This window comes from Oreochromis niloticus, linkage group LG15, assembly GCF_001858045.2.
Source record: "Oreochromis niloticus isolate F11D_XX linkage group LG15, O_niloticus_UMD_NMBU, whole genome shotgun sequence".
Classification (NCBI taxonomy): domain Eukaryota; kingdom Metazoa; phylum Chordata; class Actinopteri; order Cichliformes; family Cichlidae; genus Oreochromis; species Oreochromis niloticus.
In genome coordinates this window covers 34119236-34144102 of record NC_031980.2, presented here as the reverse complement: position 1 = coordinate 34144102, position 24867 = coordinate 34119236, and the positions used below count along the sequence as shown (strand labels likewise).

The window sequence follows — 24867 nt, the reverse complement described above, 5'->3', positions numbered from 1 at the left end:
AACTGTACAAAAATGATTTTGCCATATATTGGGTCTCAATATATATCTGCATGTATCAATTTCCTATCTTCCTAGCAAAATGTAAAGAAATGAAGGTTGGCTCAAGACTTTTCCACAGCACTGTACATGTATATATGTATAGCATAGAGAACCAACTTGCACCTGCCACTGAAGTGTCAAGTCCTTTTGACTTCCGGGGTCAGCAACATAGGCCTGTTGTGTGACAGAGATAAGATGTTGCAGTGACACAGGGCGGTCAAGAGCATATTTTTACCTCCCTGCCAAAATGTTTAAGCTACACCGAGGTAATGCTGCTGAAGACTAGACTATTTTGAAACAGGAAACTGAAATTAGTACAAGTTTGACTTTACACCAACTCATATTTCAGCAAAACCTCTCTTAGTATAATATTCACAGTGACAGATATTGTTTAACAGAGAGTATTTCATGTTAATTAGCTGTCACTGTTCATATCTTATTCTATTTCTTGATCTCTGTAGAAGCAGCTGGGCTCTTATTATGCAAGCAATTTTCATAAGAAGGTACCATGATGGTATAACTCCAAAATAAATGAAAGCATTCATGAAAATGTGAAAATGCCCAGCATTCACTTGCATTTGTTATTTATTGGTGTAAAACACTGTCCGAGTGAGGAAGCTTTAATAGCAAGGCTCTGTTTATTCCCTCGGACAGGCCTTGTCCCTTTTTGTTTGTGTTAGAAGAAAGATCATCTTAATGAGTTAAGTCTTAAGAGTGAAAACACTAAACAATGTGTCCAGTTTAATTCAGGTCATGTTTGCATTTTCATAAATGCTTTAATTTACTTGGGAATTATACCATCACTGCCCAAGCTGCATCATTCTTGGATCCTCAACACGCAGATAAGTGAAAATCAAAGCAGAGTCTTGTTTTTTCTAAAATGAGAACAATAACAGACTGTACTCTTAAACAACATTGCATCAATACAAAATCAAATTTGTATCCTATGTAATCATTAATCATAATATTTGTTCTACTAATGGTTCTCTGCAACGAAAGCCTCTATCCATCATAGGGAAACAATGCCAGAGAGCAGCAATGGAAAAGACCGCTGATTTAAAGCATGCAGACCTCATTTGCATATTTTACTTCCTCCAGCCTCAGTTACTCTGTGACATGTCGTCGAGTTTGTCTCCTGTCTCATCACTCGTAAATTCCAAACGGATTACCCCCCTGTCTCTGACATGTTAGTAAGGAATGGCTTCGATTTTCAAAAATTAAATAAATAATAAGTTGCGGGGCGGCTTGTCAAGCTGCGATTGCTAATCTATGAGGGAGGATTTGAATAAGTCCTTGGTGGCTCTGCGCTCTCTCTCGTCTCTTCAATCTCGCTCTCATCCCTTGCGCAGCAACTGACTCAGAAGGAGGGCCCCTCTTCTAGAGCCCATCGCGCTAAGTGAGATTAATTTCGACATCATAAATAACTCAGAGTAGGTCGCTGCAGGGAGCTTGGAGACTGTGCCATGTTAGAGAAACAAATGTATTTGACTGTGATTTACCATTCCGATCCATGCTCTTAATCCGGTCTTTGTTTCAGCAAAGCGCTAAAAAGCCAAGATGGGACTTATCACAATGACATGCTGCATTGTCTTAAGTGCTCTCGTCTAGATGGCTCCTTCAGAAAAGACTGATAGTGTTTAATGAATGGATCTTATTTATAACCTGTCCACCATTTTGACACTCGCCATTATCCTTTTGTGTGGTGTAATTAAAAACAAGACACCACAGCCAATAGAGGCATGCTGTAAATTTTCCCTGCTGAAAGTGTCAGATGCATTGCTTGGTGTCTAACTGCAAATCAGCCTGTACAGTTGTGACAGTATAATCCTTCGTACAGTCTAACACTGAAGTGTGAATCCAAATGTAGTGAATTTGTGCCTCTATTTGTAACCCAGTAACGGTAGAGGTAACTACTTTGTAACAGTTTTTATTCATTTGCATAATGATGGATCCAGCATTGACCTTTTAGCTTTGTTATCTAGGTCTTTAGCTTGCTTTTTACCAGTGACTTGTTTTTTCTTTATCTCTTTAACATTTTGTGTGAGATAGGAAGCACAAAGTTTCCTCCAAACAGCTGCCACTAGTTGTTCTACTGTATGTTCATTTTATTCCGTTAGCAGTGGGAGACACTGCAGGTCTCCTCTGACCTCAAAAAACATGCAGATATAAAGTCTCGATGCACGCTCAATCATCCAGGTAAGGAAATCTGAAGAAGTCGCCTGGATGATGTTCTCCCACTGAAAACACTACGTCCAGACGAACAGAATCAACTTTTTTGCAAGCAAATATAAAGATTTTTTTAAATCATTTATTAATTTATTTATTTGCTTAAAAAACAAACCTGCATGACCTACTTAATAGCAGTGTTCATAGTTAATGCTGAAGGTCAGCTGTCGGCTTCCTCTTTGGTTTTGTTCCCAGCCAGAGTTCTGATGGCTTGAAACATAAATTAATAAACCATCTTAAGACCGACAGGGGCATATGACAGAATCACTTCTCACATACTGAAGCTGCCCATAAATTTACAATACATTGTATATATACATGAGCCTCTGCCAAGTGCACCTCTGCATGTGAGTGCATCCACTCTGCTCATTCCTTTGCAAATCCCCCCACCGCCACCATCCTCGCTTGTACACCGAAAGAACAATCGTAAAGCACAAATAAACACAGTCAAATTCATTACAACGCCAGATTTCAGAATAAATGAATATATGATTTCCTGGGCAGAAGAGAAGAAAGAAACTGCGTACGACGAAAGCAATCTAAACAGGATTGACCTTAACTCAAACAAGCCTCCTCGGCTCCTCGCTGCGGCTGAATTTGCGTGTGTTGGTCTGTATTTATTTGAGGGTGTCAGGGCCTGTTCCGCCTTGTTTACTGTTAAGAGGATGAAAATGAACAGCCAAATAGTGCTCCATTTATAAGCCTGTTTATACATGCTAATACCGGAGGCTGTTTTGCACCCACAGCAGCAATGCTGGATGTGACTCAATCAACAGTGCACACACACACACACACACACACACACACACACACACACACACACACACCTTCATAAACAAATATGAAAGTGCATTTAAAGATACAGCAAAATGTTTAATTGTGGCCATGACTGAAAAATATGACTTTTTGACGGTGGGACTCCCATGAATCTTCTGCAGTGACTTTGTGAATATAAGCAACTCCAGTCAGTGATTCCTGAATTTATATGATGATCCATCTCAAGCAAAATTTAAATGGTGTACAGTAAATTTATCAAATTATAAAACACAATCTGAGAGGGATGTTTTGTCTTTTGTGAAGTCATAAAAGTTGTGTGGACAGGGGCGATAGTAGATTGTGACTATTGTAACAGTTGTATGTAATTAGTTCATTAGTTGCTGTTTTGACAGGTCACAGCTATAACTAACTTTGGAGTTTGCTCCAACCTCCAGTGTCGGTCCAAACTGTTACTATTAAAAGCTATTCTGCGTCACAACACCAGAAAGAAAAGTGTTAAGGCACGGGAATATATCTGCATAATTTAGAGCATAATCTTGCTAGAATGTGGTCAAACTTAATCTCTTCTTGACCAGTCAAGCACCATTTCTGTCTGACATTATTGACATGGACAGCACTGATGTGCTTTGGGCATGTTATGTCTGAGTGGGAAAAAAAAGAAGAAAAAAAAACTGCCTGGCTTCCTCCTCTGCACTCACTCTGAGGGTATTCAACACCTCCTGACAAGAAGAAAACAACGAAAAGCAGCGACAAAGTCAATATTCCTACACCTGCAGTGGACCCCTCCAGGACAGTGAACGTGACAAACAAATATAGTAAAGGTTAGGAAAGGAAAACAGAGTTTTTGCATTTCTTGACTTTTATTTCCTTGTTGTTGTTGTTTTTAGCAGAGTAGATTATTGGCAGGGGATATTAAAAACCCTACCCTGGCAATATACTCTAAGTCACAAGATTCCAATTGGCATAGCACATTTTCGGGGAGGATTCTGCTATCACAGCTCAGCATGGGGCAACCAAGCAATCACACTTTTAAACATGTAGACGACTCTAACTACGGATTTTACTTCTATAAATGTTACGAATATTTGAGCATAGTTTTGGTGTTTAAGCAGATGTCAACAGTGAAGAAAAATGGCATTTTTACTGTAGCCAATAAGAATTCTATTTAATCCACTCCTTTCAGATAATTGCTGTGAACTATTTGAGAACCAAGGCCAACTGCATGCTGAGTCTATATAACTGCTAGACATAAGTCAACAGCTGAATTCTCAACTGTAAGATTGAGAACAACCTCGGTGTATTTGTACCTTTGTGTTCACATTCACAGCAGAGAGGCAAAATAGAAGAGAGTGAGAAAATGAGAGATGCCTGTTGGCCAGTTCCATTTAAAAATGCTCACCCTTTTTAGATAATTTGTCTTAATTTTGAATACAGTAATATGCACTCCGTAAATTTGTCATTCTAGGCATGTGAGGGGGGAAGTGCAGTGAAATGTTTTTGTTCTCCAAAGGAAAACTGCACTCTTAAAAAGGTTACAAACCTTTTTAAGCCTAAGCCTAAGGCCGAAATTATACCCATTTGCAAATGTGCACAAGGATAGCTGCGGACACCAGAGATACTCAGTTTTCTAGCTAGCTTGGAGTCCACTTGAAGGACGTATGAGTAGTTACTGTCGAAAATATGCTTGTACTATCACAGGAAATTGTAGGGCATGCAGACATCCACACAGAACTTTGTGTTCACCCTTTGATGATGAAATTCACACCATTCTGGCCCAAATCAATCTTAGTGCAATTTTACAATAATAAGGCTTTTTTGGAGTCAAGATATGGAAATTATTTGTATTTTTATTGCACAAAAAGGCAAGAGTGTGATGGTAAAGTGCCAGCTGTGTTCAGAAGAGAAAAAATGCATTATACTGCAAATACAACTTTAGATCTTTGCAAGCATCAACACAGACAGCATGCTACGCAAAGCTAGTCTGGAACCCAGAGTGATGATAAAGCTGAGCGCATACTGACCTTAGCCCACCAGCCTGAGCATCCATCTGCAACAGGTGACAGTTGCAGTGATGAGAAATCAGTTGTCTTGATTGAAGCAACTGTGCGATTCTTTCTGGAGGGAAATGAAAGAATAACACTAAAAATGCCAACAGAAATATGCTAAATTCTCAAATGTGTATTTATATTTAGTTGCAACTACTATATGTTCAAAGCAGCCCAACCACACATATAATTAAATATATATTTGGAGTAAAAGATAGCAATCATCACCAAATATATAAGCCCAATTCTGTCTATTCCCTTCACATGGATGAATTCTGTCCCACAGTATTTCACACTCTTCTAAGCAGCAAAGCGCATCAAAATAACAGCTTGCCCAAATGGAGAATAAATGCAGATGGATGGATGAGGCCAAATATACAATACTTCCAAATCATGCATGTTGTCATTGTTTCTGTCATCCTTCTTGATTTGCTGCCGTCTTTCATTTGTATACAGTCACTGCATTCTGTTTGCAGTTGGCTGCTACTGTCCCTCTGGCAAAGACGGAGAGTCAGATAAACACTCAGACAGACAGAGGTTTGAAGGAGTGACAGCTTAGCAGTTGCCTCTTGCACCCATACAGATTTGTCATTTGTGAAGTCACTCAGGATATTTCACAGCTGTGTTTACCTTGGCCCCTGCCGTGAGTATTTGGTGGCATGGTCAGGGACTGCGCGTGTGATTGCCCATTCACAGACACACTACCTCTCCATCCTCTTACGTACAACCCACCCCAGTTTTTAATACTTGCTCTGACTCTGTCACATTGATCCACAATCTAAAGCCAAAGGTTTTTCACAGGAGATTTAACCATAATATAGCTGTCAGCTCCCCAATTAGATCGTTTCCGTGTGAAGTCATCACTTCGGCTTCGGCTTACTGTAACTCTGGGAACTCTTCCAGCATTTCTGCGGATGGAAAGATCGACAGGGTTTGAACAGCCCTGCTGGCATTGGAAGACTGGCTTCGTCTACTCAGTCTGGCCCATACATTCACAGAGCATATATATGAAAGAGGGACCATACCGTACTAACCACAAATGCCTTGGCTTATGGAACCGTGTCTGAAGACGGTTGACAGATGCAGCTAGAACAAAGCAAAAGAGACCTTAAGTACTTTCTTTCAGCTCTGTGAATAATCTCTCACTATTATTTCTAATCCCCCCCCTTTTTTGTTTACCCTTTTTGCCCCTAAAATTGATCTGCTGTAACTTCACACCTAGACATTGCCCAGCACAACCACAGCCAACCCCCAACAAATGCAAGCCACGTTCTCAAGTGTCATTATGATCATTGGTTGAAAAAAGAGGCGATGCTGCTTGTTGTTATATTGTTCCTTTCCTTTTTCCCTCCTGACATTTTCATAGTACATTACCTCAGTAAAGTACTGTGCTTTTCTTTATTTCAGTGGAGCTATTTTCATATATACTATATATATATATATTATACTATATATTATTCTTGTTCTCTCACTCGCTTTCTCTTTTTTTGTCTGATTGCCAACTGTTAAAATTGAATATTGTGCAGATTTACCCCAATTCTGTTACCTTAACCTATGGAGAGGACTCCTGGGCTTTCCTGGGCTGATGAATATAAATAACTGCATACTTGTATATAATACATATCAATAAATTATATATTGATTGAGTTTTGCGCACTAAAATAATCTACCCTTCTCAGCGTTTTACCTGCGCACATACACAGGATTCTAGGATAGGATTTGTAGCAAGACAATGGAGAGAGGAAACAGTTGCCTGGTGTGCTTTTGCTCTCCTGTCAATTCATACTCATCTAACAACCTGTAAATACTTATGTGCATTTGTCTGTGTCCAGATTTGACAAACAGTAATCCCATATGTATATTAGATCTTGGCAAACCCTATCCTGTGTAGCGCAACACCAAATTACTCCATATTTAACTCCACCACACAGTAGGGGCTGAAAAAGGTAACAGCAAATGGTGTTTCCTCTCACATGGAGATTTTTTAAATAATTTTTATCCTACAATATAAAAAGAAAGCGGTTTCAGCTCTGGCTCTGGGGGCACTGAGGTGTTCTGCTCCAGGTCCAATGACGTGAGGTAGAGAGGATCAAGGTTCATCCAGTCAGGACATATGTTGCACGATATTGCCCATTGCATGACGGTTCACATGTTTTATTCACGCTTAGCTGGTTGTTAACTATGTAAATTCTGTTTCAGTTCACATGCAAGGGCACATCACGCACATATGGATTCACTTTTACATGCTAATGAGGTCATGTAAAAAAAAGGAAAAAGGACAGTGCCTGTTAGTGTAGTTCATTAGGACAACTTAGTATTCAGTAGGTGAAGGAGCTGCAGTGAGCCAGTGATGGCGAAGATGCATGATCTGCTTATGCACACGTGTCACATGAAGTACCACTGCAGCTTAAGTATGTAGGTCTAAGGGGTCATATGTGCATGCATGCACACAAGCTCATATTGGGAATTACCCACTAATACATGCAAGATATTGTTGGACATATATTGGAAACTTAAATTGTAACGGATGCATAATTGTTTATTAAACAGACAAAAATCCAAATGAATGCAGTGTTTTTCAAATTCAGATAGATTTCATTGATTTCCCTTAAACAACTGTCTATAAAAAAAAACCCAGCTCTTGGTTTGTAAGTAAGATAAACCTGCATGTTCATGGATGTTTGCTGCTTCTAGGAAAGACAGCTCTTTTGCTTTTGTGTTCCATATTTTGCCTCACCTCTCAGGTGACTTTGTTTAAAATTTGCATTTTCTTAGGGTGTGTTGTTGGTTTTCTTTGGCCGTAAATGTATCTTGACCCCCTCTCCTTGGATAAAAAGATCCCTTATCGCACTGGAGCAACATGGTTAAATAAAGGTTAAATTAAAACAAGACAAATAGCCTTCTTTGCCATCAAATAGCTTCCAACCACCTCAGACACAGAGATCTGCATCATCCCTTACCATCTGTTGTCCACATACCTAAAAAAGCCCCTATCACAATCATCCTCTAAGGATCAAATCAGAAACCGTCTCAAGATGCAAACAGCGAAGGGGATCATGTCTCCAACAGCCTGTCAGCTCTGCTCACGTCTTTATCTTTCCTCTGTTTCTTTCTGCAGAGAAGACAAGTGGGAGAGGGCCCTGCCTGTGGCATACGGAAGAAGGAAACGTCCATTCTAATATCCTGTCTGGGGCGTATACTCTCTGTCAGCCTCACATCTATCAGTCCATCTAGCTGGATCCGGTGTAGGGAGGACACAGCCGCACAGATATCTGATGTTCTCCTTTTTTCATCTTTTTTTTCTTTAACATTCAGTTGCAAGGACATGCAGCAGATTACTGGGGAGAGGAAACACACAAGCTAGAAGCTTGATGAGGCGCGTGTGGAAATAAAATCATTGCAAGTGCTTAAGAAAACAAAGCTATAGTTCCTCAAATGTCATCTAGTGACATTACCCCAGTATTAGTGCACCTGACATTCAAAATCAGCCTGTGGTTTACATTAGATTTTGTATACATTTGAAGTTTATATAAAGACAGCCTTGATCAACCTTGGAAAGCACTTCAGAAAAGAAATTTGAGACCTCATAGCTTCTTAACACTGATGATTTTAATAGTGTTATCTAAGGAGGGAAGCGAAAATCTCTAAATTAGTATTTTTTGAACAAAGAAAATGTCAGCTTTCTGAAGATGTATGACTTTGACACCGCTGACACATGAATTCTCAGAATAGCGTTTGCAACTCAAGGTCTCAGCACACCGAGTGATTTTAAAACCATTATTTACTTATTTTTTTCCCACAGTCCTACTGTTGGCATACAGCAGTAACCGCTGAGGCAATATTGACTCAGAATACCAGAGAGCAAACAGTGTACCTCCCATTTGAACAGCCATTTTTGCCAAACCCCAACAAATTTTTACAAAAAGCTGTTTGTTAGCTTGACAGCTAACTTCATCAAAAAATGTATAATTTACTCAAAAAGAATGGACAGGAGTGTTTTCTGGGGTTTCACTTCATCATTTCTGGCAGTTTCAGTAAGCGGTATATTCACACGTGTTGAGTTGGGGGTGGGGTGGGGTGATATGGGTAACGAAGGAAGTAAGGAAAGGAAACAGAGAGAGAAAAAGAAACCAAACGACAGCTCCACATCTGCCAGAGCCTCATTCATGGCACCCCTCCATTTCGCCTCGCATGACCTTCTCTTAAAGTACAGGCTGTGAGGTTTTTCCCAGTTTAAAAATAGTCACTGCTAAATTCTACACTTCACTGAATTATTTTGACAGCGAGGGAGGGTTTTTTTTCTTTCTTTCCTGCAAACACTGCCACCTCTACCTCACCCTTCATTGCATATTGTACCGAGAGAATGCCAGAAATATGCCCAAAGGTGCGTACCCGTCACCTAACATATTCACCCTTACCACGCATGTGAGCTTTCAGTTTGTTTGTGGCTATACAAAGCTCCCACCGTGCAGCAGAGGTGTGCAAATTCCTCTATTTGAGATCTATTGTTGCACTAAAAAGCACTAAATTGCACTAAAATTCAATGTGAATGGAACGGGCTGAATCCTCTCAGACAAGGTGTGAAATTAATATTTCCATGAACAGTTTTTCGTATCGAGCTCTAGCATTGTTAAGGACCAGCTGGAAACTGGGTGTCGTGGTGTGAAAAAAGCAAAATGCAACAGAAGGTTAGTAGTTGCAGTTATAGTTGAAGAGTTAAGTATTTGTCTCTTTTGGAACGACAAAAGAAAATGAAATCAATCTGTGGGAAAGTTTCCCTTATATCTGGAGGATACAGGGTACATGAAGGATATAGGTTTACATTTCATCTAAAAGAGGGGGAAAGACAGAGGAATTGTCCGGGGGGAAAGAAGCACACTATTTATAACACTGATAACATTATTTATCAGTTATCAGATAACAGTCTTTTTTTCTTCTGCAAAATATCTATTATGGGCTAGTACAAAGACTGAACTTTTTGTGGTGAATCTAATTATGCCTACCTTACACAAGCACACACCATGTTGTGATCTCAGGCACTAACTGCACAGCCTGTCATCTGGCCTGTGCACACACGCGCAGGTTGATAACAACAGCAGACCCATAAGGGAGAAAACAGGAGAATTATTTTCCCTCAAAAGTCTGAAAACCAAGTACGCTGGGATCCCAACAATGTTTTTCAAGTTTTGAAGTGTTGTTGCTATTTTGCTAACTAGTCTTAAGATCGTCTAGTTTTCAGCCGTCTTCGGTCACGCTGTTTGCGTGTGCCTGAAAATACAATTATGTGATGCTTTTTAAATTTGCTGAAATTTTTGAACATGAACTGTTGAAAGGTTTGAAAATCAGTGAATATGATTTAAAATATCACAGAGCACATAGGTGGCATATTTAAAGAGGTTACATACCCCAAACAAAAGAGACAAAAGTAGCCTGGTGTTAGGAAAGCCAGGCTACAGGCTATGTAATTTACTATTACTGTCAACACAGATATATGTCAGATATGTGTTGATGCGTAATATTAAATAAGAATGTAGAAAATAATTATCTGAAAATGATCCAGACTGCTTTTCATTGTAGTCTATTTTTCATTGAAACCTGACTATTGTGTCTACATATGAAGCTATTGTGGTGGAAAAAAGTGAAAATTAGTGGTTTAAAATTCACCAAAAAGTAGAAAATGAAAAATGAGTGAATTTCCTGGGGTATATTTTAAACCATTTTGTTAATTCAACACAATCTTTCTATGATTCTTACAAAATTCTTACAATAATGGCTACGACACAGAATGAAGATCTGGCCATTTTCAATCAAGATGAATCAGTAAATTAATGATTTTATCTAAAATGTTTCTGCTATTCCAGGTGTTGATTTTTTTTCCTATGATCATGTACTGGTAAAATATTTTGCCAGGCAAAATAATAACATTAACATGACCAACAGCAATTTTTAAATTTAATTTTGGATTGCACCTTACCTATTTTACATTTTACAGCTGCATTACTTAAGAGATATTTGTGGTAGACCTGTTGGATTTTCTGTTAGTCTCTCCTTGCTTCCTTTGTTATTATAGCTTCTACAAATGTAAGTTATGACAAAATGTTGGCATAATGGCATCTATCCCAAATGAAGGGTCGAGGGTTTATTTATTGTTACATAACAATGCCGACAAATTCCAATTTAGGCATTCAAGCACAAGTTGCACGCTTTTCTGGGCTTCACAGCGATTATGAAATATCACATGTCAGTTCCCTCTGAGGGGGAATAATCGGAAGATGTAAATGTACCCAGTGTGTGCGCTCACTACTGTATACACACTGTATGTGGCCGTCTGCCCCCTGGTTTTTGCTATTGAGGGTGTCACTGCTGATGTTATTTTGAGGATGAAGAATGGGGAAGATGGTGGGCGTGGGACAAGGGATTCTGCATGGGTCCCCGAGTACAAAAAACAAAACAAAAAGAGAGCCCCAATCACCAGCATGGGGTGCAAAGTGCAGCTGCCCTGCTAATGAGATTTTAAAATGGGCCATAATGCCCCCTTAAACTGCCCCTACATCGAGAATTATATGCTTCATGTGTTGATTTATTCAAAGGGAGAAGGGAATTTGCCGCATGTATGCATGCATCTGTGTATGTGTCTGTGTGTATGTGTTATTAGATACAATAGCCTGGAGCTAGGTCGACTGTCAGCAAGTTGTGTTTTTATAGGACAAATGGCCTGTATATTCTTTTTATGGCTGATTGTTACAAAAAATAAAAATCATAGTAAAAAAATCATACATGATTTAAAGCAAACAAACTCTCAGAATCAAATAAAAGACTACAGCCAAGCGTGTTTGATGTATTTGATATCTCACAATCTAGCTCTTTATTTGGCTTAATGAATCATTTTCACTCTATTTCCAAAGAGTGGCCACCTCAGTTTGTAATGCAACACGGTGAATAATAATCGAGACATTAAACGAAGCCATCAACATAATAATCAGCATAAAATGCAAACATATCGCTGCTTCATTCATGCAGAACATGCAGTTGATTCTTCCCTATTCCCAGTAACGCTCTATTCCCAAACCTCGCTTACTTGGTTCATTGCTTTTGCAAGTGAGCTGTACACAGCGCTAATTGCCAAGATATTGGCTTTTATATATTGACTGTGTACTTATTGAGGAAAGAACAAACCCAAATTAGAATAAATGGGTAAATTATGTTTGTTGTTTGAAGCAGAAGGGAAAAGATTGAGGGAAAGAGACAGAATAAAGAGAGCAAAAAAAAGAAAAAGAAAAAAGGCATTGATCTCTTGATTGGGCTTCCTTGTTAGCAAGCTGAGAGGATGTGATTATTTGGGGATTGAACAAGGACAGGCAGCTGAGAGAGGAGAGTGAGTGAGCTGAGGAAAGAAAGAAAGTGAATTTGTGTGCGTGCTTGTGTTTGTGTATGTACCAGTGATAAGATCCACTTGCTCGTATTCAGAGGGACAACCAGCTGTGAGGATGAGTATAAGGGTCTGCATTTGTGTGTTTTTTCAGTTTGAGTGTATCAACTCACGTATGGCTCTGTTTGTGCATGTACACGTCCGCTGAGTGTACGGTCCGTGTGTGAAACCCAGTGCATGAATCAGAAAAGAAATGGCTGTTTCTGGTTACTAAAACGGGACTCTTGTGTTTCTCCCAAACACACTCACACTTTAATAGAGACGGAGAGTTACGGGTCGGTATGAAGCCATCTTTTGTATGAGCTATGTATGCTCTTTGTGCAGGAAAATTGAAAAACATTAGCATGATAAAGGCTGGCTAGGGCTGCCTCCCTGATCATGTGACACATTACTGAAAAAGCGCATAGATAGAAAATGACAGCCAGCTCATTCACGCACACAGAAACCAATGGGTGTGCCAACAAGGTCTGGGAGAGGCAGCATTCAAGGCATTTAGTGCACACGCAGCATCAGTTCAACATAAAAAAACAGAACAACACTTGCTACTTGTCATTTCTGGGGGGGGGGGGTTGCTCTAAATACACAAACTACTATATACTGTGTGTTCTTTTCTTTGATCTCTCCTGTCTTTCTGTAATTTGTGTGTGTGTGTATGTGTGGTTTCTATGTGTATGTATGTGTGGGTGGGGGAGAATGCAGGCATCTGTGGGCCTCCCTAATTAAAGAGTGCGGCTGGGCCAAGCTCTTGTTTTTAAGATCCCATTTCAAAGCAGGAGACATAGAGGGCTTATTTTTGGGTTGGGAACGTGTTGGTTTATCCACAAACCCCACTTGCCTGTCGACCGACAAAATCGGTCCACGACGATGCATCGGGAGCGATTTGTACGCTAGAACTGTGTTGTTAAATGGCGAAAGACAGACAAAGGCCATGTTCTCATCTGTCGTTGTGTGACTCTCTAAATGCTGACGATAAGTGATTTGGTATGGCGGTTGTGCGAGGCTTTATTTAATGAAGTGATGACTGAAGGGCGAAAAATGCCACGCTGAGCCCAACACCTCCCCCTTGTGGAGTAGCAATGAAGTCCATCTCATTAATACATTCAAATGAGGCCTGTTTCAAAATCAGGTCAACTGAGATGAGATTTGAAGTAATTTGTTGAAACCTTCACGTTTTCAATTTAAAGATATATCTTTGCTTGTGTTAATGCTTCGATAAAATGCTCCATCTGTCAACTACAGGACTGCATGTAGGAGTGTAAAATGTACACAAATTACCTTTTTTTATAAAAGCATCGCTGAAGCGCTATCACCCCTCTTTGTTTCCTTTGACATCAAAGCCAGCTTTCCATGTTGGTGCTCATCCTCATTAGCGAGCACAAAAGGATGATTACATCAGATGTCTGTGCAGCCATAAAGGAAATTTGAGCAGCCAATAGTTTCACCTTACATCTTTATTCAACAAAAAAAAGACTGTGGGTGTGTGTACAACAGCCTGTAATCTACATAAATTTTATGACAATAGCGCACCCTGATTTTTTTTTTTTTTTTTGCCTGGAAATCTCCTTCCCGACACAACAAATGTTTGCATAACAGCTACGGTGTTACATAGAAACAAGCTGAAGTATATGTCAGTAGATCGTGCTGACTTGTAACCACCTCTGAGATAACGCCTTATATAATTTTTTTTCTTAAGAAAGAAAATACTGTGCTTATCATCTGAATGGTGATATTTTTTTCAGGTTACTATCCACTACAAAGCAATGGGAAAAAAGACCCCCCCAAAAAATAAAAAATAACAATAGTGTTCAATGAGCTCTGACTTAAAGGGTGTTTCCTTTGGCCTGGTAAATGTTACTAAAAAGGAATATGCTGTCCTCTAGTGACAAATTATGTTATAGCAGCCTGACAACCTCTAAAAGTTAAAGTTCCAATAGGAAAAAATCAAATTTTTGAAAAGACCGCAAGGTATAAGGATGAATTTAAAACAATTATACTATAAATGATGTGCCAGAAATAAAAAAAGTAATCACTTTTTTTTAATTTATTTTTTAAATTACCAAATACTACTACCAGCTACTTAGTTACACCTTACTAGTGTGGCAGACCACCAGGGGACTCCACTCACACCCAGCGAGAAGCACTTTGTTTTGGACTTCAGCGGGCGTAGCGAGACTGTATGTGTGGAGAGACTTAAACCGGGCCATGTTCTGGTGGATGACAATGTAGCACCGGCCCAGGCCCCCCACCGCGGCCGACCACCTTTCGCAGGATTAATGGACTCTGGTTTTCCCTCTAGCAGCACCTCTTGACCGCCGGAGCTCAAGTTTTCTTCAGCCTTTCCTGGCTGCTGGCCTCATACTCAGGCTAGGACTCCCTCTACCATTTCTCCGCCTCCCAGGTTCAGCCATTCTGGCTGTTTGCTAAAAGCCCAGGGTCCTGGACTAGTAAGAGACCCCGCTGGGTGTTCGGGTGAGAAGTAATGTTTCTGGGTTTTGCCTTGTGAAACCAGTTGAGCGAAGCTGAGATTAAAGTTGGAGTAAAATGTGTTAAGCTCTCCTGTCCTTACATACCTCCACATTAGTATAAGGTTGGATACACTTTTGCCTTCTGATCTGGGTTCTTCTGGCACACAAAGCGTTCAACAAGGTGCTAGACATATGCCTCGGCATTCCTGGAAAAAACAGCACATGATACCAATCTGACCCTGAAATCTGTTTTAATGGCTCAGCAGGGAAAACAAGCAGAACAATAATTTCTATTATGAGCTCCAGTAGATTTTCTTAATGTACAGGCTTTGATCAGCTGACCTGCTGCTCTTTCCAGATTTATACACCTGAATTCAAACAGTAAGCAAATGTTTCATGAGTTGTCCTGGCTGACTTCCATCCTCTACACCAGTGTTGGGTGTAATGCGTTACAAAGTAACGCGTTACTGTAATTAAATTACTTTTCCACTGAAAAAGTAGATTAACTAATTACTGTTCATTTTTAGGTATTTTAATTACAGTTACTTAGAATGTACTTGCGTTACATTGTAAAATAATTAAACTCGCTGAATATCATCATTTAATTTCAATAATTTATCATCTAAACGTAGAAGTAAACTCTGCCGCTTTAACATCGCTGTAGTGCGGCTGCACGTCATTTCACGCCAGTTTGCTGCATAGTCGTATTCTAAAGTGGAAGATGTCGGACTCGGCTGAAGCGTGTGGCTGTTTTATGAAGTGGACATATTCCCGTCTCTTCACTTTTCTGAAACAAGCAGACAAGAATATTACAGTAATATGTAAGCTATGTCCTGGGGAGAAAAAACTATCAGCCGCTGTTAATAGCATGAGTAATCTACTGACGCGCCTGACAAGAGCATAGACGAACACTTCTGAGTGATCCTTGTTCATCATCCAAGGATAACACCTCGGCAACTCCTGCTAAGCAGGCAAAACTTGATTTTACTTCAGCAGCACAGAAAGCGTCTGAAGGTGAGCTTAAAAAAATGATTGCAGGCTACATTGTGGAAGAGATGCTGCCGCTGCGTACTGTAGAGTCTCCGTCTTTAAAAAAATTTATTTATTATTTAAAGAGTTTAATTTCTATTGTTTGCCCACTCAACATTTATAGGGATTTTAAGAAGTGTTTAGTGAAATTACTTATTTAGTAATTAAGTTACTTTTCTGACACAGTAATTAGATAAGTATTTTAAATACAATATTGACTAAGTAATTAGTAATTAGTAATTAATTACTTTTTTAAAGTAACTTAGCCAACACTGCTCTACACTGACAGTATTCTGTTTATACTAACTTTATACAGCCATTGTGCACCAGTCACACACTGTTTATATCCATCACAGTACAGCAAACTAACCTGCAGAATATTTTCATGCAACCTTTAAATAAAACAGTTAGTCTACCTTAGTTTGTTTTGCAGCTGGTATTTCACAATATGAAAAAAAAACATGTCAGACGTATAGACCCAATATCCGATTTAGAATAGAATAGCCCTTTATCGTCATTGTACATTTACAACGAAAATATGGAAATTATTATTTAAAAACACGAGATCTTACATGTAAGCTTTAAATATCCATTTTTTCAAATACCACTGAGCAGTCCTTACCTTTAAATACAAGTTGTCTTCTTCCTCTCCCATCCTTATCTTTCTCCATCTCTGAGTGAAGTTAGCTCTCTTTCTTTTCTCTCCCTGTGAAATAGGCAGCTGGACGTTTAGCTAGCAACACACTGTGAGACAAACTACATACAAACAGTTCGTGTGTTTGCTGATGTTTGTTGAACTGATAGAAGCGTTACATTTGAAATTACCTGCTTCTTCAAGGTTTGGCGTGTTGTGCGTTTGGGATGTCTTCTGCATACTTTGGTTTTAAAGACTGTTTATTTGAGCAACACTTGCCTTCCTAACACTAAAACGCATTTAAACAACTCAATTTTTACATATACCACATTCAAACACAGCAAATGACAGGAATCCATGCTTAGTAGTGATGCTATGTCTAAAACTGAAGCCCCGAGGCCTGTGTTGACCAAAGGGGGCGTGTCGAAACAAAGCCCGTGTCGAGGCCCGTATCGTTCTTCGGAATATCACGTGACCAAAGAAAAATGAGGTCCCATTTTTCTGAAATCTCACTATGTGATTTGAGGCAAAAAGGTAAAACATTTTAGCAGTTAGGGAGCATTTTGACACAATAGCTCCCAATAATAACATACATCTCAAATCAGTCTCGGAGAGGATGGTTAGAGGTGTAATTTATACAGTACTTCCAAATGAGCTGTTGGATGGGGCTTCGTGTGATCTGCTGGTTGGCAAAGCAATTTTCAGGAGAGATTCAACACATTCACAGGGGTTCATCACATCATCACAAATACAATGTCAGTAAATCGATCAACAAATGATTGAAGATAAAACAATGAATTTAATAATAATAAAAATAATCTAACAATTAAAAGATACAAATACAAAACAAAGGTTTTCATATAAAAAGAAGTCATTACAACAATGATATTGTTACCTCAAGAACATCAACTTCAACATGGGCATGCATGTTTTCAGTAAAAGCAGCATCCTCAACTATGCAGATATGCAGTGATAAACTGACAGAACAAGATCAAACACAGCCCAGCTCATGAATAGGTCCACGGACAAAGGACCTAAAGGACAACAAACATAGATGTTAAAATCACCAAGAAATAAAATGTTGTCCAAATGAGGGAACATTTAACATTTCCCTGCTGATTATCCTTGGAGAATGAAAAAATCCATATTTCTCAAAAAAAAAAAATGTTCAGAGAAAGTGCTGGGCAATCCAGTCAGCCAGGTCCCATTCACACAGAGAATTTCCAGTCTGTAAGAGCACCATATAAAACTAATTAAAAAATTTCTTTGGTGAGCGATCTTGCATTCCCCAGTACAACCTTTATATCAAATGACTAGCTAGTCTCCTCTGAGTACTGGCATCCTCTGTAAACCCCAGAAATGACCGTGTGAAAGAAACAGCAGTTTCTGAAACACTCAGACCAGCCTGTCTGGTGCTCACCAGCATGCCACGTTAGGGTCACAGATGCTCAATTTGAGCTTCACCATGTGGTCTTTAACATGTCTACAGGCCTGAATACATTTATTTGCTTACTGATATTTGTGTTAAAGAGCAGCTGAAATGGTGTACCTAATAAAGTGGCAAGTAAGTGTATGTAATCCCTACCTAAAAAACACTCACAGATTCTGTCATACAGAATCTAAAAGTAGAACAATTAATTTTAAAACCAAAGAAACACATGTCTATTCACTATTCCTCTGGGGAAACTGTTAAAGAAAGTTAATTTTAAGGCACAGAAATGGAGAAAATAGAAGAAAGCATTGTTTTGGGATGAGATCTTATTTAAAAAATATGCAAATGAACATCTCTCATTTTTTTCCACACTGAAAGCTCAAATTAGTGTGAGAAGTTTTGAGAGAAGTTGTTAAGCACTTTTTTTAGGGCAAACATCAAAGTTATTACTCAACATTCTGCGAGGTGGGTTTGCAAAAATATTCCTAGCTGTTTTTTGACTTTATATTCAACTCGGAGCCTTAAATCTTGTGTCCTGTGTGGTAAGTGGGGTTTTTTTGTGACTCTGTGACATGTGTTCTAGTGTATTTTATTATGTATAGTATGAACTCATGACCCTTGTGCTGCCGTAACAACTGAATTTCCCCAACATGAGATTAATAAAATATATATATGTATATATCTGTCTGTGAAATACTGAGACACTGAAACAATGGTTTGAATGTGTTTTACTGCAGCTGACTGTTAGTGATGAAGGAATGAATGTTAAAATACTCGAGCAAATTCTAAAAGAGACAGTGAGTCCTGCAGTTAGAAAACAACCCTCACCAAAAAAGGTCAAAGATGAGCAGCTTTCCATCAGGGGTAGCAAGGCAAGCAGGGCCTGTTCAGTGACATCTATTGTATTGAATCTATATTTTGAACACGTTAAAATGGGATAACAACAAAAACAGAGAAAAAGAGAGACAAACAAAAAAAGCAAAACAAAAGGAAAACAGAGCAATAATAATTATAAATATCTTACATGTTCAGTTAAGTTAATTTAATCCCACCCCCTTTCCATTATTTAGTAAGTAATAGTCTACACTTTAATTCCTGTTTATGCCCTGTCAATCAGAAATTCTTCATTACAATTTGTTACATTTATGAAAAAAAACATGTAACAAATATTTAAAAATGGATATCAACTAAAAAATACCAAAGTGAAAACAGTCCCTCTACTTTCATCTCAAACAGCAGTTGGTCATAAAGCTTTTTTGGGATTTGCATCCATCCTTTAGATTACTGCCATCTTGTGGTTGCAGTTCACTACTGTCTATTGTCTGTCAGAATTGTCTGTCAGAAATCAGACAATGGTTAAATGACAGTTTCCTTCAGTTAAATACAGATAAAACAGAAACTTTGATTATTGCTCCTGATCAAATGTTCTCAGAAATTAAGCAGCATATCCGTTTTTTTAGACCCTTCATTTCAGTCGAGTCTCAGAAACGTAGGTCTTATATTTGACAGTTCAATGTCTCTTGAGAAACACTCCAAACAACTGGTCCAGAACTGTTTTTATCATTTAAGAAACATTTCTAAACTCAGACTTCTGGTGTCAAAGGCAGAACTTGAGATGATTATTTATGTTTTTATTTCTTCTCGTTTGTATTACTGTAATGGTCTTTTTACATGTCTCAACAAATCAGCTTTGGATCGCCTTCAGACTGTACAGAATGCTGCAGCATGACTTTTAACTGGCACAAACAAGAGGTCACACATTACTCCAGTTTTGGCTTCTCTTCATTGGTTGCCAGTAAATTTTAGGGTTCACTTTAAAATTTTAGCCTTAACTTTTAGAACTCTTCATGGTGAAGCTCCCCAGTACATCTCTGACCTGTTGAAACCATCATGCTTCATCCCGAGCACTTAGGTCTTCAGGTCAGAGGTTACTGTTGGTCCCACGTACTAGGTTCAAAACACGTGGGGATCGGGCTTTTCAGGCACTGGCACCAAGGCTGTGGAACTCTCTTCCATTGTCTTTACGCTGTCTAGACACCATTGAATCCTTTAAAAAGCAGCTGAAGACATTTTTATACAAATTAGCTTTTAATTAATTTTTTCATTGTTTTATATTAGTGTATTTATATTTCTGGTTTTATTGTGAAGCACTTAGGGATTTTTATCTGTGAAACATGCTATATAAATAAATTTTACTTACTCATTTACTTACTTACAGAAGCAGGCCTGTGATTCAGCTGGAAGCTAAATCCATTAACAATGGCTTGAGCCTGTCAGGCTGAGAGGCCAGCAGCTTTTTTCATTATTTGCACATGCACATTGTGGATAAACCTCTGGTCTTGAGAGGAAACTGAAAGGAGACCAGCAAGTTAGTCATCATCATCTCTGCTTGCCTTTCTGTGACAGTCACTGCATGCCACTGGACTACAGGTAATGTTTCGGAACAGCAAGTCCTGAAGTCAATCAAACACACATATTGTGGAAAGGATCAAAGGAACCCTCCAGAAACACAGAACTGGGCAAAAGTTCTCTCTTTGGTGTACCTCTCACTCAGATGGGGAGTATTTGAGCTTTAATGTGTCAAATTCAATAATTTTCTTTCATTAGTGTGTTTCATGTGTTCTCTGTTTCAACTAATAAGATTTGTATGAAAATCAGAGGATGTATTATTCATATACTATTCATATGTTGTATATTTAATTCTGTATATATATATATATATATGAAGATATGTTATTTATGGTAATTACTGCTTCCTTTCTTTTAGCAGGACAGTACTCCAGTTTTGTTGTACTATTGAAGTTTCGTATGTCGAGTTATGCACACTTCATTCGAGAGCTCTCCGCCATATTGGACATGGTAACCAGAAGCAATCACGTCTAATAACTCATAATTACAGATATTCTCAGCAGCTAAACTCAGTATCACTGTCAACAATAACAAATGAGCTACGCTGACTCATTGACAATGTAAGGGATAATACGCAGAGAGGCAAATATATAACAAATATAATCAGGTAAATACATTGGCAGTGTCCACTTGTTCAAGTGACGACAGTTCCAGGCAGAATATCGTGACCGATAAAACTTTTGTAGGCCTTCAGAGCTCATCCAGAATAATTTGAGTGTTGGGAAGTCAGGGACAGTGCCAGGGTTGTACCTCAAGGCATCAGTAAACACACTCAGGGTTTAAGAAAAAAAATCTGTCTTCAGCCCTCCTTTACCTAAATTCTCCACATAATAAGCAAGATGCTTGCCATGAAAGTGTTTTACTTCCTCTGAGAGAGTATATACTGTACATTTGTTTGTTTACTTTTAGTTTCCATGGTTTATCTCTTCTACATAATGTTTAGTAGGTTTTTCGTTCATTTGACGCATCAGGATTGTTATAAATATCAAAAATGGCTGACATGGTAAGTGATCACATGTTGGCAAAACCTCAACTGTACAAAGCATGACTGTGCAATGACAATAAAGAGTTAAAGCTAAAAGATGTTTTAAATAGAGAAATGTAAAAATTAAAAAAAAAATCAGCATACTTGTTAAAAAGCATCTCCTTAATCTTCCGTAGTGATGTTGCATGTACAGTGGAAAACAGACGTTTTTCCATTTGAATCAGAGCAAATCTATAAAGAGATATTTGTCTTGCTGTCAGCAACAAAAATGAAAGCCTTTGTGATGACATCACAGGTGACAGGAGGATGGCTGCAAGGTCAACTGTTAGCAACTGACAGATAACAGATTTTATTGAGGGGAAAAAGAAAAAAAGACAGAAAGAAACCACTTTGCGCAGGAATGCAAACAAAATGATAATCATGTACTTTGGATGATCATCATGTTCTTAATTTTTCTAAGTAATACTATGAATTTAAAAATAGAGGTTTGATTCAGATAATACTTTAAAGTCTCGTCATAGTATCCTTGAGCAAAGCACCAGATCCATATGTGCTCACACAGTGACTATCTGTTGTTAAATGGCAAAAGAATCTACTAAATCCAAAATCATACCTGCACCTGACAGTAGCTGGAATATCTCCTCCAGTGCCCATCCTCCCACTCACCATCCACCATCAGCCACCCATTGTCTATGATAGGTGGGGTGGAAGGGGAGACAGATGAGAGCCAGGGTGCCCCACACCACTTCACCTTCCCTCTCCTTCAGCCTGACAGGACCTGAATTACAGTAAATGATAGTTCTCCTCGGCCACAAAGCGATTTGACCTGCCACCGTGTCTCTCCCAACAAACCCACTCCCCCCACCTCCTTTAATAGGTCCCTGATGAGTGGCCAAGCTCCCTTAGGACCCAGCTGGCAAAGAGGGGCAGACTCTTTAAGTAAAGAGGAATAGAAGAGAGATGAATGAGAAGAAGCCCAGTAACAGGGTATGAATTGCCAGATTGAAGGAAAGATGACATTGTTTGCAGCAAGTGCACAGACACTGACTTCACTGTGGAGCCACACATTTTGTGAACAATAAGCAGTGATTCAGCAAATATAGCAATCTCACTCCTAACGCGTATACAATACAGAGCAAAATAGAAGTGACTGACTTAGCAATACTATGCTGGAACAACATAAAACAAAACAAAACATCTTCATTTTCATCATCCTATGACCTTTTTTTAATCAACGATTTGTATTTAACCACAGCACAAATGAAATGGAAGGAAAAGGACAAACATAATGGGGGGAGTAATAGGAACCTTCCAGTGAGAGGCTGACCTGCCAGTGACCTGTAACTCTGCATTTCTGTGTTTTTAGCCTGTGTATGCTGGGTATGTGTTTTTAGTGTTGGTTTGATTGAATATTTTGGGGGTTTATTTGTTTCTATTTGTGTATCCTTAATTGCCTTATTAAAAGCATGTGCAGTATAATCTTTTCTCCATGTGCCCATTTTTCCTCTTAAAAATTAACCTAATAATTGGAATGGTGTCTGCCTTTCCAGTGACTTGAAAACATAACATAGTGATCCTTTATGTTTAAAAAACAAACAAAACAAAACAAAAAATCCCAACATTTTTTGTTAACTACATTTTTATTGACACACTTTCTGATAAAGTATCTAGCCTTTACCTTTCCTACCAGGCCACATTCATAGCCTCAACAAGATGAAAGCAAAAGAAAAAAGAAAACTACTAAGAAGTTCAGGATGAATCTCCAGTAAAAACCAACCAACTCCAAGACCTACCTTATTTCTATTTTGGTCGTGGGGTACAGACAGGGTGCAGTGGCTAGAATCAGTATATACAGTATTACATCTAACCACAAACTTTCTTAGACTGCTGTTGTGAACTCCAGCACTGAAGCCAACACCACATAAGCTCTTCCCAGCTGTTATAGGGGTAATGACATTGAGAAGACAGTCTGCACTGTGTGGATGCAGCATTGCAGTATTACACAGCAAAGAACAAGCAGAAAGCGTCACAAATTGGGACCAAGAAGGCAGTTTTTTTATTTATATTCTGAAGGCATTTGAATCAGTAGCCACTGGCCAAATCCAGCAGTGCTTAACTAATCATGGAGCTCATCCACCCAAGGAACTGGATAGGCATCAAATTGAGACAATGCCTTGCCCTTGCAGACCTTCCACACAAAGCAGTCTAGGGCTAATATTAAAAGTGGGCTCCCTTATGAATTTACAAAAGTATGGACTTTTTTTACTTCATCTTTTTAAACTTTTTATTTGATAAGATAATTCAAAGTGACCAAAGCAGGAAAAAAGTAGGAAAAATGACATGCAGGAAAAAAAGCTTGGGGAACTCCGACCAAGGGCCCTGCAGCGCCTTCAACATAGGGGTTTGCCTGCTCAACTAGACAAACTATATAACTATTAACTATATAACAGCATCCATGCATTATGGATTTTAAGGTCTTATTTGGATGTTTAACCTGAATGTCTATTTGGAGATGATGGTAATTCAGTTTAAATTGACTTAATAGGGTCATTACGCATTTAAAGGTCTTACATCCCAAGTGATTAGCAATATGGTTGTAATTACCCACCTGATTAACCATTTCCTGGAAGCATTTTTGCTCAGTGTTTGGCAGTAAAAGTAGTTGGTTAGAAACACGGTCCCATCTCTAACACGCATCTGCACTAACCTTAGTTGCCTCAGGTAAACATCAGACAAGCACTTTTTTTTCTTATGGCATCTGTTTCACGTGTTGAGGGAGTTCTGTTGAAATTTCTTGGGCTACTCCATACACTGAAAAATTATGGCTAAAAGATGCCGCCTTGTAACATCCATGGGCCCTGATCAAGTAACAAATGCTGCTGAGAATGAGACATGCTAGAAGAATTTCCAAGACCTAACCAGAAGGATTTCAAATTGTGCAGTTTTAGGCTGGCTTTTGTGACTAAATCCAGCCAGGGTGACTGATGGTCCAATGCACAGCAGCTGTACTAGTCAACAACACTTAGGAGTGTACTCTAAACCAATAACTATACAAAACTAAATTCATATGTTAGGAAAAACTTCATTTTTCATTAAGTTGCTAAAATGAGGCAACGTGTGACATTAAAACCAATTAAGTTTATTAAAAGTGCAGTTATTACAGATATTGTGATTGTAATGGATTTTGTTCTTTACATAATATAAGTTAAGGTTATAAAAGTAAAATCAAAATTCTCACTGCACCACACTGAGAACAATGTAAAATGTGAATTCTTGGCACTGAATGAAAGTATAAATTACAAAGATATATCTTTAGGCATCACATTCCAGTGAATGCTCTATAAACAGCGTTACAGTATAATCACCTTTTTGTTCTTTGAGCATGTGTGAATGAGTG

At 38.7% G+C, this 24867-nt stretch overlaps 1 long non-coding RNA gene across 1 annotated transcript; it reads right to left on the bottom strand.

Moving 5' to 3' along the window:
• Nucleotides 1–5070: 5070 nt before the first annotated feature.
• Nucleotides 5071–16670, bottom strand: LOC109194787 (uncharacterized). The gene is made up of 3 exons (XR_002056522.2): nt 16633–16670; nt 15087–15187; nt 5071–5157 (listed from the first exon to the last, which is right to left on the bottom strand). It is a non-coding gene; the product is annotated as an uncharacterized LOC109194787 (long non-coding RNA).
• Between the last annotated feature and the right edge of the window lie 8197 nt (nt 16671–24867).